At 41.4% G+C, this 9,739-nt stretch overlaps 1 long non-coding RNA gene across 1 annotated transcript; it reads left to right on the plus strand.

Annotated features, from left to right (window-relative positions):
- The first annotated feature begins 4,192 nt into the window (after positions 1-4,192).
- LOC125178513 lies at positions 4,193-9,302 on the plus strand. The gene is made up of 3 exons (XR_007156932.1): positions 4,193-4,267; positions 8,014-8,139; positions 8,911-9,302. It is a non-coding gene; the product is annotated as an uncharacterized LOC125178513 (long non-coding RNA).
- The last annotated feature ends 437 nt before the right edge of the window (positions 9,303-9,739 follow it).

A 9,739-nucleotide genomic window follows, 5' to 3' on the forward strand; every position in this document is an offset into this window, starting at 1 on the left:
TAGGGGCAGGAGTTGTAGAACTGGTAACTTACTGTCGCGCCCACCTCATTCGGCTGTGCGGGTTAACGCCGAGCAGTGCGATGTTCCAGTTTCTGACAGTGACTTCAAAGTTTTAGCTTCCAGTTCCGGTGTTTCTGATTTGCGCATTTTAGAATCATTGTATATTTTTAAACAGAGGCCTAGTTTGAATTTAGCTCTTAGCTCTTACCCGCTTGAAATTGTAAATAGGTAGGTTTTGCAGCTTAGGATTTTCGTTGTATTCTTGACTGTACTAATCACTGATTTATCTGTGTTCTAGAATTTTCGAACTGACGANGTGATATTATTACTTATGTTTATCAAGTATCAACATCGTGATAGGAGAAATCATCTTCTATGACGAACTATCCTTAACTTCTCTGATAACCAAATGCGTCACCTTGAAAGTTCGGATGGTCTCAATTGTCACGCCCACCAAGTACTGAAAATTCAAAGATTGGCTTGATTAGCAATAGCTTGGACTAGACGGATTGATAACTCAAGCTTAATTCAATGTATTTATATATAAACAGCAAATAAAGCAAACAAATCGAGATTAACAATTTTACAGAGATGCAAAAATAAGCACTGAGCGAATTAATAAATTGAATACGGGGAGAGCTAAAATGCGGGGAGAGAGCTAGAGCACGAAGTTTTGAGAATAAACGCACGATCATACGATTATCTGACGGCTACAACAAATTTAACGCCCACGCCAGAGCTGGCCGTGCTTAATCTTTGCAGTCTGACAGATAGTGGTGGGAAATTTGCGCAGCACTTCATTACATCTTCTTACCAGGTAGATGCTAATACGGAAATTTCTTGAATGCGGTAGCTATTTGGAGTCTAATCTATTTCGAAATAATAGTTGACAATTTGCATCTTACAGTATAGTAAAAACCTGCAGGTACGGGTGATGCCTTCAGGGTTCTCGGGTTCAACCCTCAGGGCGACAGATAGGACACATGATGGGAAGGGTTAGAGGGGAGAAGCAGGGGATGCGAAATTTCATAATTGGCGAATGCCGTGAGTGGCCACACCCCACCTCCGCCACCTTACGATGGATTGCAGGTCCATTCCAATGGACTGCTGGTCCATCACAATGCATTTCTGGTACATTACAATAGATTGTTGGTCCATTACAATGGACTGCTGGTCCATCACAATGCATTTCTGGTACATTACAATAGATTGCAGGTCCATTACAATGGACTGCTGGTCCATCACAATGCATTTCTGGTACATTACAATAGATTGTTGGTCCATTACAATGGACTGCTGTTCCATTACAATGTATTTCTGGTCCATCAATATAGATTACTGATCCATTACCATGGATTGCTGGTGCATTGCAATGGAGTGCTGGTCCATCACAATGGATTGCTGGTCCATTACAATGGATTGCTAGTCCATCACAATGCATTCCTGGTTCGTTACAATGATTGATGGTCCATTACAATAGACCAACATCCATTACAATAGATTGCTACCCAATCCATTACGATAGACTGATACCCAGTCAAATTTCTAAGCCGCGACCGGCGATTTTCTTGGTCGAATTGAGACGGTCGGAGCCGTGAAACTATAACCAGCCATCCATCCCTATAACTGCGCTGCGCCATGGCTAATATAGAGAAAAACTCTAACACCTCGGCAGGGACAGAACTCTGCGCTGTTGTAGCGCTGGTACATGGATAGCGCGGCAGCGAGCAGAGCAGAGCAGCTATGCAGGCCGTGCTTAACAAGGAGGGATTTGAGAAAGGGAGGAGGGGAAAGAGTTGGAGGCAGGGGAGGGACTCCATCCTTTATCTAGTTCATGTGACATATTACGCTATTTCGGGTCCCTTATTGATGGCAGTTGTGATTTTTATACCACGCAGGTATTTTATTTAATATCCTTGAAATCGCATGAATTTTATTTCACCCGTTTGAAGACTATCGCAAACAGAAACGCTTGCTCTCAACGGCGCGTGTAGTGAAAGTACAAAGCAATCGGTTCGTCCTGGAAAATTTTCTTACCTAAATGTTCTAAAAACAATTCATTTTTCTATTAAACGATATAAATCTAATGTAATCTCCTACAAGTTCAATGGCTCAGAAACTGCTGAAAAATTAGTAATATATCTATTTAGAACTATTAAATCGTAAAATTCACCGTATAACTGATATTCAAAACTTTTTCATACTAAAGTATTAATCTTTTCTTTAAATGGAAAATTTACTTCATTTGACAATGGGACTATTATAGTGATTGAAGATAATTCGAAATAAATTGCGATATAAATTGCGATATAATAAATTACATCCAACTGACGGTATCATATGAAGTCAAATGATACAAGAAAACTATTCGTATTTTTAAAATAAGGATCTATGTAACGAACAAGAATGGCTTCCTAATGCTCGAAAATTTAATGTTGTGCTTCGAAAAGATGTATAAGAAAGGCAATAAGGGCACTGCATGTCTGCCTCCTTTAATTAACGATATAGGTCACGGAAATTTTTCTCATCCTAATATCATTCCTTTTCGATTTAATAGTAACTGATTTCATTTCTTTAAAATGATTATTCAAATGAATAATATCTACCCAGTTCAACCACATATGTAAGCTATTCCTCGACATGCTTGGCGACAGCAATTAATTTTTACTATAGTTAAGTAATTGCTTGACATCAGGCGAGGTAGGTGGCTGGATGGTAAAGGTGCTTCGGCCGCTGACTTATGATGCTGCGGGCTAGCTTTCGAATCCCGGGGCTGCCGACGACGTTTATTTCAGAGACAACTCATAGAGGCGATTTAAAGATGTTGTGTGATTGGTTGTTAACTTATATAATTAATATTTGACGATACGTGCTTTAATACGGTGTGAATGATCGGTAACCAATGACAATAAAACCTTTCATTGCAAGAGCAAGTAATCGGTGATCTAGACGAGAGAAGGATGAAAATTTTTTAAATCGTTGTTGACCAGCAGAAAAGCTCAATTGCAGCATGCGCTGCCAAAGCCGCTCCATAGCAAGTTTTGAGCTGGTTTGCGCCGGAGGAGCTCCACCACGAGAGACGCGTGTCAGCAGGACAGAGCCTTCCAAGGCAGTTGATCAGAGATCAATTAGTGCTGTTCTGCGGCTGGTGATATCGTCTCTAATGCGGATATTTCTGCTCTGTCGCGGCTCTGTCGCGTCTCTACCTCGGCTCTAAAGCCGGCGACGGCCTGTTATATTCCCTGCCCTAAATTTTAACTGGGTAGTCCATTACAATGAATTGCTGGTGCATTATAATGGATTGCTGGTCCATTACAATGGATTGCTGGTCCATTACAATGGACTGCTGATCTATTACAATGGATTGCTAGTCCATTGTAATGGATTGCTGGGCCATTACAATGGATTGTTGATCAACTACTATATATTGCTGGTTATATTTACATGCCTCCCTTCACCCTCCTGGGGGACAGGGTGAGGCTGGTGTCGTTCTGGGGCTGCTTGGGCCAAGCTGGGGTCGCCCTCATCGCCTCAGTGGCCCACGACGCTGGTCTCCACATCCGCATGGCGGCGCCCCTGGACCTCAGCGCCCTCGGGGGGACATACCAGCTCCTCAGTGAGTCTTGCCCAGCAAGGGGGGGCGCCCTTGGGCCCTTGGGCGCCGTAGAATTATATGTTGTATAGTCATTATTTATTGTGATGTTTGTTTATTATTAATCATGATAATCTCCAAATAACAAATAATCACTAAACATTAATTTTCAACTATATTTAGTAATTCATATATCAACAAATTATTTAAATAAGTAACTTATAAGCATTAATCAAGGAGCTATAAGATGCACGGCTACGATTACGTGGATTTTATATATATGGTTATAATAGTATAATACACAAGAATAAGCTATGTTGTTAGGAAGCATACTATTTTATTTATATGTACATTATATTATGTACATATAAGCAATACTCATCCGAAGACAAATCAAAATTATATTATGTATATATATATACATAAAAAACTGTTATCTTGCATCACTGTCATCTTGCATCGCTGTTATCTGGCATCGCTGTTATCCTCATTGTAATCTTATTTGATCTGCGCAGATGTTTGTGTGTCGCGCCCCTTCCCTCCTCCTGGCCCCTCCTCCCCTACGTGGCTGCTGCCTCCCCTCCCCCCACCATGGCTGATCGTGGAGGGGGCGGAAGAGGGGTCCTGGAAGGCCGTAGCCAACACCATCGCCGCCCTCGCCCCCCCTGGCAAGAGGTGCGTAGCCCCCGAACCCCGGGGGGAAATAGAGTTCATTTGTTATACATCGTATAGTTTGTACATCTTATATTTGTACATAGTATGGTTATATATCGTACAGTTAGGCATCGTATAGTTATACGTCGAATAGTTATACATCGTTTAGTTATAATCTTATAGTTGTAAATCGCATAGATGTACGTCTTATAGTTTGAAATCGTACGATGTGTCGTAACTGATACATCTTACAGTTAGGCATCGTATGCGTACATCGTACCTAGTCAAACAGGTCATGATCGATCAACGAAGATTGAATTGATTCGATCAAGAATATTGATGCAGATTCCTGCTCGATCGACCGAGGCAAAACCCAACTTGTAGTGGGACTGTAGGGGGGCAATGTCGCGGGGCACACCACCGATTAAAGAGAAGCATTCTATGCAGATTCTGTGAAAATCTTTGAAGTTTCTGCACACTATAATTTATTGAGTCGAATAATCTGCATCGAATGATGTCGAATCTACAGTAGATGATGCCTAATCTGCAGTAATCGATGTCGAATCATTTTTGATCTACGTCGAATCTACATTAATCGATGCCAAATTGATATTATTTGTTGTTGAATATTAGCTATTTTTGCACCCTGCTGTACGAATATAATAAATTTTACTTGCTATAACTGGACCAAAGATCAAAAAAAATCAAATCAATATAAAACAATTTGTGTTCATACTTTCACGTGACATACGACGCTGAAATCAAATCCGCGCGTGTACAAAAAATTTCGGAGCGTGCAAGAAACATACTGTACATTTGTCATGAGTCTACAAATTATTAACCTCTATCGGTCTTCTGAATACAATCCAACAGGTTAATCATGGTTATTACTCAAAGCAGTTATTCGTTAAAAAATTAAAACATAGAAGCAAATTATGACATGAGGTGAAGTAAAGTAGACAAAAAATGGGATCAAGTGAAAAAAATTCAATGCAAACAGAAAGTTTGGATTTTGTTTTTGCAATAGTTAAAAATTATCACCGTTATATCGATGTCCTTGGAAATTTGTGGCTCTTGTTTTAAAATACTTTGATTTGATTTAGGATGCAAAGTATGGCATGCAGGACCGAGTTTCAAATTTTATCACAATGACTTTATCAACTTCAACTTAACTTTTAACAAATTTTATCAACTATCAACAAACTTCATCAACTCATCAACAAACTTTATCAATACAAACTTTATCAACTCAGGGAAACGTTCAGCAAACTTGAAAAGAAATAAAAATTGTTACGTTTGCGTCATAAAATTCCAAATATTAAAGAAATGCCTGTAAAATTGCAGAATCATATAAGAAACTCAACCACTAAAAAACAGTGACAAGTGTCAAATTCTTTCTGCTCAATTTATTTCATTAATTACGGTTAGTCGACACACTAATGATACTTAAACGTGAAATTAAAGCATAAGCTTGAGATGACCTGAAATCACATACCAATTATAAAATCAGAGACGGAAACAGTAGTAAAGTAGAATAAAGCTTGGCGGCGAGGACTCCAAAGAACTGCAATATTCCAAGCGGAGCTGGGATAGCGCAGAGCGGTAGGGGCGAGGGAGCGAGGCCTCTTCTGATGCAATCGGTGGTGGTGGTGGGGACGCAAGGACAACGTTGTTTTCAGCGTTCGTCATTACGCGGAAAGAGATCTTCCTGCTAAGGGAGCGCTATACCGGCGGAAATGATGCCGTTTGTCAGAAAGGGCGAAACAAGGTGGCCGAATCTAGACATAAGATAGGTTTTCATGAGGACGGTCCCCGAGGGAAGCAGAGACAATGTGGATTGAAGCATGGGAGGGTTGGATGGCGCTGGCTGGGAACTGAGCGCAAGCCAGGTCCATGTGAGCAGGCAAAAGAATGACACCAGTCGCATGGTGGAGATGGGTAATTGAAGCCATTTTGTGGCAGCCGGTGGCTAATCTCAGAGCAGAATTTTGGAGTTTGGAGGCTTGCTATTGCAGTGCGTGAGGCGACAGGTTGCCAGATGGGGCAGCGTAGTCGATCTGGTGCGTGATTTTCCGGTAGGTGGCGATGAGGTCCTCCTTGGAGAAACCTCAGTTGGTGCCAGCCAGTGTTTTTAGGATACGTAAAGAGCCTACCGCTCTAGTGGCTGAGGCTCTTACGTGTGGTGAAAACGTGCAGTGGGTATCCCAGGTGACGCCTAGAATTTTGGGGGTTTCATCTAGAGGGATAATGACGTTGCAGAAAGTGGGAGATGGGGCTGAGCGGGATTGATGGGTGTCTGTGGTGAAGAAAGTGACGGATGCGTTGCACGGTGCTACTGACAGTTTCTTGGAGGCAGACCAGTCGGAGACGAACCAAAGAAGCACAGTAAGGTCAGCCTCCGCAACGTCAAGCCTCGGGCAAGACACGAAGATCGTGAGATCGTCCGCGGATGAGGCAATATTGGAGATCGGTACTGTGATGTCAGAGATGAAGTGGTTGAATAAGGCCGGCGAGATCACCGAACCATGGGGGACTCCTGAATGAATTGTACGGAAGAGAGATTGATATAGGCAGGATGACATCCTGCCTCTGAGATAACAGCACAGCCAGCGCACCAGATTGTGGAGGAGGTCCAAGGCTATTATCAAGGAGCGAGTGGAGGAGGAGGTCCAAGAAGAGAGTGGTCGACGCTATCGCAAGCTTTTGATAGGCCGACTGCAGCTGAAACTGTGCGGGCTGGAGGCCGCCATGAGTTGAAACCTGTCGCAATCTGATGCGAGAGCGGGAGGAGGGTGGTGATAGTAGAGTGTCCCGATTTGAAGCCATGTTTCGAGGGAACGGTCGTAAGTGATGCTTGAGATGTGCGGGAGTAGGAGTCGATCCAGGAACTTGAGACATGATTAAATGATTACTGTTGGACATAGGAGAAAGATGGGGTGGTAGGATGAACCCTGGCTACCATGTTTACCGGGCCAAGCCCCAGTCATCTTCAACGTTGAGACCTCACCTGAAAATATTTGTGAATGGTCAAATCACTTTACAGGTCAATATTAAGGCTATTGTAAGTAAGGCCCATGACTGGATTTCAGCTGAAAACTTGACTGGGATCGCTGTGAATTATGAGTCACCTTTTTTTAGTACTGCCACTTTGTTCAACACAATCTGGCTCATGTCAATCAATGCAAAAAAATTCTGCCGTAACGTTAAACGAATAGTACGATACTACTCGCACATAAGGGTGGTGTGCGATGGTTTGTGCCCGAAATAATATTACATTGGCGACACCTAGCCTATTGAAGTTCAACAGAATAAATGGCGAAAAATATAGCAATTTTTTCAATCTATAAAATACAATGACATGTGAGCAAACAAAGTTGTATGAAATAGTTAATGAATCAATTAATTGAGCCGAAGTAAATCTCTTCACAATTAACTTACTGCCTGTCACGTTATTTCCTAGGTCCGGCTGCTCCTGAAAGTGTTAAAGTAGACGGATATGAATGGCTGAGCAGTTGCATCAGTGTCGAGGTTGGAGCAACCATATCAAGCGGCAAAAACAGCTGTTATAACAAATAGGAGATCAGAAAAGATCTATATTTTACTAATATTCGTGCCATCTAGTCTTTACTTGCACTCTAATGCAACTGAAATGCTAGCAATGACACTGCAGTGTGTGTGTTTCTGGGGGGATGACATAGAGTTTGCCTGGGGGAATGACACTTCAGTTTGTGCGTCGGAGGGAATGACACTGCTATTTGTGTGCCCAGGTTCGGGGGGCTGGCGCTGCTTGGTTGTAGGCTGCGTGCGGCCGAGCTGCCGCCGCTGCTGCAGGAGCTGAGAGACAAGGGCCTGAGGACGGACGGCGGGGGCGACACGCACGCCAAGGCTGTCGGGTGAGTTGGTGGCGGCCACTGAACTGTGGGCCAATATTCCTATATCATACATAGACTACAATGATAATATTGATGTGGAGGGGGTTGAGGGGTTACTTATGGTGGCAAATCATTGGACACAACGACATCATCACGACAATCATTATCTTTGACATCATATCACAATAACGATATGTCGTCGTTATTGTTAATCCTATATCTTAATCATGTATTCCCACTAATTATATTTAATTTTTAAATTATTATGTAATCATATGGCATTATATGGAATTAATTGGAATAATTATGGAAAAGAGTTACGGAATAGAGATAGGATATATGGGATTAGAGTTACATATTGTAGGATTAGAGTTACGTTTAATTTTACTATATATATAGAAGAACATAAATAATACATATAAAAAACATAATATATTGTTTTTTATATATTTTATATTTAATTTTATATATTATTTTTTTATCACATTATATTATATTTAGAACCCCAATTATATAATAAATAATATTTAATATATATTTTTAATATTATAAAATTATACATAATTCCAATCCTACATTATATTTGTTCCAAAATATTAATTCTAGATAATCCTATATGATTATATTGATTCATTATATTCAGTATAATAATCTCATCTTTAATATATTAATGATAAGATGATGGCGCTCTGTCATTGCTCGCCATTTGTCGGCCAACGATAGCGCCACACCAGATGGCGGCTGCTGGCATGCCACAAGCCACGCAGGATATTCACTGCCGTACTCCCACAGGTGGGATGTCTACCTCCGCATCACTGACCGCGTGCCCCTGGGGGGACCAGCGGGGCCCAGTGACGCCGAACTGCAGGAGGCGCTGCAGGAATACCTGCGACAACATTAGGGCGAGGAACACTAGGACGAGGAACACTAGGACGAGGAGCACTAGGACGAGGAACACTAGGACGAGGAACACTAGGACGAGGAACACTAGGACGAGGAACACTAGGACGAGGAAACAATAGGACGAGGAACAATAGGACGAGGAACACTAGGACGAGCAAAACTAGGAAGGAATTCACGACTTGAACTTGGTGTAACTCATTTCAACCTACTCGATGCTCATTCATTTTAAAGAATTATGTAGATTAAATGAACTCCAATTCTGTTTGCATGTTCTGTCAGGACTATAGTTAATGCAAAAGAAAGAATTTTTAAGGGGAGCATGTACCCTAGTTATGGACGAAATGTCGTTTTCTGTTATTTGTTCTCATTTTTTGAGAGAACTATTTCACATTGTATGAAGACCTCAGGGCTTTAGCTCTGATCGGTTTCTCGTGAGAGCGTTCCGAACTTCATGAAATGAACATTTTATAACCAGTTTTTATAAAGATGTATATAATGAAATCTGTATATATGGTTCAGTATTCGCGTTAATTGCAATATATTTGCACTCGATTTAAAGCTGTCAACAAGACGCGTTCAATAAAGCAACAGCCATGGATGTATATGAAATACTTTTTGAGTTCGATTATTTTGAAATTTTGTAAAATGGCCATTTAGTATATTAGTGAGCCTATCACAACAGTTTGTCTAAACAGCTTAACAGGCTACCGATCATACA

Source organism: Hyalella azteca, unplaced genomic scaffold, assembly GCF_000764305.2.
Source record: "Hyalella azteca isolate HAZT.00-mixed unplaced genomic scaffold, Hazt_2.0.2 contig10383, whole genome shotgun sequence".
Classification (NCBI taxonomy): Eukaryota; Metazoa; Arthropoda; class Malacostraca; order Amphipoda; family Hyalellidae; genus Hyalella; species Hyalella azteca.